We start from the raw sequence: 6,000 nt of genomic DNA on the forward strand, positions 1-6,000 counted from the left end.
CCCGAATAACTCGAATTTGATACATAGGCATCAATTATTGACCCTGATTTTCGTTTAGGATTTAATTACCAGATGAAATTACTTTGTTCAGTTTTATTACTTCTTAACTAAATAAAAAATCCTGCAGGAGAAATTTTCCCATGAAAATGTTTTCCGTAGATCGATTAATTTTCCGTCGTCCAAACATCGGAACAGTCAGGAATCAATTTCCCAAAAACAGTTTTCTTTCAAACTAACGGGCCTAAGTTATGTTAGCATTTGTCTTGGGGATAACACTTCAGTCATATACCATATAAATTAATTTAAGTGTTGGATATTAGAATATATAATTTAACTGAATCAATATTTATTTGAGGATACTCTTTAATTACATTGGTTTCGGATACCACGAAAGACTACATGGGTTTATATATGTACCGTAGATGTACTCTTATAATTTTACTCTTTATATATGTACGTTTTAATCCAATTATAGTTCCTTGCATTGTGATCGCATTAAAGTTCCCAGCAATTCCTGAGAAGAAAAGAAAGTAAAAAGAAGTGTTCAATGGCGAGAATTACAAGAAAGCTTCACTTGATCATCGAAAGGATGAAGCACAGATCGCCAAGATTGGCTCCAAGAGGATGCTTTGCCATGGCATATATGCGGGCGAAGTGGAGGTACGTTACGAGGTTCCTTTGGAGTTCTTGGAATACCAAAGTTTCCAAGATTTGCTTCGAGACGAAATCGTTTCAAGAGTGTGATCGTGTCAAGCTACTTTGCGCACAAGAGGATTTCGATGAGGTTCTCCATCAGGCGAAGGTGGAGCGCGAAGAGGCCAAGCATATGTTGCGGAGGAAAGAGCAATGGATTACGTGCTTCTTAATTAGATGAATTGTTTTAATGCAGATTCAGACTCCAAAAAATAGATTTGATCGATGTTGATTACTTTTTTATTTTTGGTGTTAGTTCCAACTACCTATATTAGTTTTGTAACTAGAGCTATGCGCATCCCTGAAATTAGACTAATGGCAGAGTAGTTTGATTGAAAGAAACAATCGTGACCTGTTTGTTTTTTTATTTTCCAAAGATTTTCGCATCGGTCTCATGCTATTTTTCAAGATTCGACAGTGTTCAAGCAATGACAATTGTTCAAATGAAAATCACTAGTTTAAACCACCAAAAGATTCAAATACCAAAAAGAGAAAATGAAAAAGACGTCCATCTAGTTATGCAATATGGCTTAGATAGGCATCAAAATCTTCCCGAATGTTGACAACCCTCTTTTTGCATGAGATTAAAACACACGCTAACCTAACCATTGGTGAATTGGTAAATGGATCGGATGATAATTTACCGCAATGCTGATTTACTGCGTAATTGTGATATCAAGTTCAGTTTAGCGCAATTATTCGATGTCAGATCAGGAAAAAGTAATTTCTTGAGAATCCCTTTATCCAGAATGTGAATGATCTACCTGAAGTGATGCTTTGCCACAATGGTAAAAAAACTCAATGCGCACGCGAACACATAGTCTAAATACAAATATTATATTTTCGAGAAATTCTTGCACTGATATTTTATTGACTACGTCGCGATCATCGTACTTATATTCAAAGAAAATGAAAAACGATCATCATGTGCCTCGCGATTTATCTGAGATATCTAACCAATCATAGGTTGGATCGAATCAAGAATCAACATCATACATGCGCTGCCATCTTTATTTGGCAAGCATTGTAATTGTATGATAAATGTCGTCCCGTTTTTTGAAGTATTTAAGGGAAGATAAATGGAAGATTTTTATTTAAGGGAAGATAAAAGGAAGATTGCATACATGCATATCGTGGACAGTTATTTAATTAAAATTCTAAATAGAGTACACATAGCAACTATATCTTTTTGTTTAGGCCCGACAGTTATCAACTGAAAAACAACTTCTTCTTTACTAGTTCTTTTAGGAATAGTAGATGTAACATCCCGAATTTCGACTCGTATCCGGGATCAATAATATTGATATTATTCCTCATTTAATTTTAGTAAGTCTCGCCCGAAATTGAGCTCTCTCGGGATATTAACCGATAGGAAATGGCTAATTAGGAAACGGTACGTGGACCAGGGACCCGATCACGATTCGGACACTGATTCCGAGAAATAACGAGGATATATTTTGGGCCAATGTGGGCCGATCCTAGGAGGGTGAAGGATTTAGTTTGGCCAATGACGTATGATTGGATCGCGGGTGATTCCGCACGATCGAGAGTACACGTGGCCAACCAGTCCCGAACTTAACCCGAACGATCGTGACCTCTGGAACTAGTGATGATTCCTCTCTCTCTACGATCGGAACCGTCATGACTCGGATAACCCTAGGTCGATACGCGTAACCCCTAAATAGCCGCCCGTTAGTGAGAGACCCTGAAATTTGAAATCGAGCGAGTTTTGATCACGAAATTGGGCCCGGATTTTGATGTTGATTTTCGATGGTTTAAGAGACTATTTTTGGGAATCTGACGTCAGATTAGGCTGGCCACGCATATTTTGAGTTAGTACGGTTGAAAATTGGAATTTCGGTCCGAGGGTGAAAAATTACGATTTTGCCCCTCGGGACACCGACTTGGATTTTGAGGCCGTATGAGGTTATTTTTCGAAGCCGATGTCATTTTGGGGTGGCCACGCACATTTAGAGTTGTTTCGGTCAAAAATTGGAATTTTGGCTCGGAAGTGAAAAATAATATTATTTTATTTCCAGAACTCGGCAGTCGATTTTCGAGAGCTTAAGAGGCTATTTTCGCGATTCCGACGCCATATTATGTTGGCCACACACATTTGGGGTTGGTACGGTCAAAAAATGGAATTTCGACCCGGGACCGGAAAATGACCATTTTGCCCCTAGGCCTAATTTTGGGATTCCGAATTTTTGAAAAATTATTTTGGGGATATTTTATGGATAATATCAGCCCAATAATGCAGCCTAGTGAATTACCAAAATACCCCTCATTTATTGGATAAGGATTAATGTGGGCCAAGTGTTCAAGGGCGTTTTGGGCATTTTGGAAATGTTGGTCCAATTAGTCAACTTTCTCTCTCTCTCTCTCCTCATTTCCAACCCTCACCGCCGGTTCCCCCACCATTTCCCACGATCAGCCCCTTTCCTCTCTCTCCCTCCCTTGCTCGGCCGTGGACGATCGCCGGAAGCCACCGTGCGCCGCCGCTCGCCGGAAGCCACCGAGCGCCGCCGCGCCACCGACCAACCTCACCACCACCCGACAGCCACTTTCTCTCCTCCCACAGCCGACCATCACCATCACCGTCGCCCTAGCCGTGACCGCCTTGAGCCGCCGTTCGCCGGACCGCCGCCGCCGACCGCCGCTCGCCGGCGATTGGCCGCCCATTCTCCCCGCCGAATCAGCTTAGGATTAAGTGAGTATTAGTCCCTAATCCTTAATTAGGATAATTAAGCATTTCTAGATAGGATTAGTGGGTAATTAGTGGTTAATTAGACTTATTTAGGCTTGATTAGGCTAGATTAATGGCCTATGGTTTATGGATTAGTAATATGACGATTTGAGGAGCCTAATGAAGTCATTTGACGCCATTGAAGGGTCGGAATAGTGGCTGCCATTACTAGAACCGAATTTGGTTCAAGTTGGTTTAATTGGCAATTAATGGTATTATGGTGATTAATGCTTCCCATTGTGCAATTTGTGGTGGAATTGTGTTGATTTGGGTTGGAATTTTGTGATGCCAAGTCGTGTGCTAATTATGGCCTATTGTGATGTGCTCATTTATAGGCCGAGGCCAAATTGAATTTAATAGGGCATTTAAGCATGTTAATATGTTGATTGGGCATATTGTGATTGGTTGTGAACATATCTTGACATGTTTGGAATATGTGCCTATGTGATATTGAATGCTCAATGTACATCATGTGAATGCCCGAGTGCCGAAATTGCATGACCACGCATTTCGTGTGCATAGAATGGGCATGAGAAGAAAAGTGTGCAAGTTTGCGTGCCTGACATGAGCATGTGTGATCACCCTAAATGCTCATATGCGTTTACGCGGGGCTCAGATAAAATTTAGGCAGTGTGCCGTGTGATCACTTATTTGGCCTTCGGGTCGTGCCGTCCTCATGCACTTTGAAGCAGGACGATGCCCGGTTTGTCCGGAAGACGGCATTGGTCCGTAAGGAGATCGGTGTTGCGCCTCATAGACTTTGGAGCAGGCTAGAGACACCGGGCCAGATGCGCTTTGGCGCGGGCCGCGGAGTGTTGTGAGCCTTCAAGCCGTGGCCTTCGGGTCGGTTTATAAATTGCTAAAATGAGACGTGTGCCAGAGTGCATGATTTGAGGAGATTCATAAGCATGACAAATGTATGCCAGAGTATGTGACTAATGTGCGAGCCGGTGATTCGTATGTAAGTCAGGCACTTGAGGTATGAGCATGCGTATGGCGTACGTGTGACTAGTGTGTCGCGTATGTGCCGTGGCTTATATAAAATGCCTAACCTGCAGGGTCAGTTGTATATTCGATCTGGGCCCGAGGGCCTAGGTCAATTGATTGAAATTGTTATGCAGTGTGTGCTTGGTTTTTCCTGTCAGGAGGTGCGTGTTAGCCTAGTTTTGGTTTAGGAGTTTTTACTCGCTGAGCTTGTCTCATTGTTGGATAAACCTACTCTTTTCAGACCCCCGGCCCTGAGGATGGCAGGTGAGCCGACACATATTGGGAGGAGCTCTGGATAGATATGGTGTTTGACCGCAGAACCATGTACCCTCTTTTGATGTTGGTGGTTATTGACCCGTTTTGGCTTTTATAAGTGTTTTTGGTGTAAAACGGATATTGTAAATATTTTACAAAAAAATGTATTGTGTACGTTTCCAGTCTCATTGGTTTTGACTATTATGATATCCTTGGTTGTCTGATTTTTGTACGGGTGTATATATATATTTATATACGTCGCTTTCGCATGTGCTTTGATCTGTGTGCTTTGGACGTTGGGTCGGCGACGCGTCCTAAGACGTCGCAACAAATTCGACCTCTTTGTGGGATGTTCGCGCTTCGCGGGGTACGGGGCGTGACAGTAGACCTATTCAATTTCACTAGTACATACACTTACATCGTTACTCTTGATGTTTATATATATAATTCACACACCAAAAGCAATATCATCTCCCGATCATCCTAATTAAGTTCTTTCCATTAGTCTCTGGCGTGGTGATTTCACGAGGAGAAAAGAAGAGGTTCAATGGCGACAATTATCGCGAGAAAGCTTCACTCGATCATCGAAAAGTTGAAACCCGAAGAGTCAAAGATGGCTCCAAAAGGATGTTTTGCCATATATGTGGGTGAAGAGGAGACGCTTTACGTCGTTAATTTGGAATATTTGAAATGCCAAGAGTCACAAGAATTGGTTCAAGACCACATTGTCTCGGAGCATAACCGCATCAAGTTACTCTGCCCGCAAGAGGATTTCAACGAGGCTATGGATTAGGCCAAGGCTGAACTTGAAGAGGCTAGGCGCATGTCACGTGGGAAAAAGCAATGGGATTACGTTCTTCTTAATTCGGCGGATGAATAGCTTTAAATGTTGGTCAATTTTTTATTTTGTCTTGTTCTAATTCAACTATTAGTTCTGGGACTCGATTTAATGGGTAGTTTGATTGAAATCAACAATCTTTAGTATATATATTGTCCTAAAGATTTATGTGATGATGATAAGGTAATTCAAGGTTCGACAACATCCGACAGAATAAGAAAATTATGAAACTCAATATGCAATTTGCGTGCGTGTGTATATATATATTACAATATATAGCAGTGGAAATCACCAATTTAAACCATGATATGCATACATTAATCTTCAATCGAGTATTCTCACATAATCCTATGGTGTATTTTATGATGTTTAATCTAAGTTTCGATGAGAACGATCATTAACTATTCACTTATTTATTGGGTATCTTAACGACCCGACTATGTATTTTTACAAAAATAATAATAATAATAATAATGATCAC

The sequence above is a fragment of the Syzygium oleosum genome, unplaced genomic scaffold, assembly GCF_021117445.2.
Source record: "Syzygium oleosum isolate NSW1041296 unplaced genomic scaffold, Sole_v2.1 Sole_v2.01, whole genome shotgun sequence".
NCBI classification, from domain to species: domain Eukaryota; kingdom Viridiplantae; phylum Streptophyta; class Magnoliopsida; order Myrtales; family Myrtaceae; genus Syzygium; species Syzygium oleosum.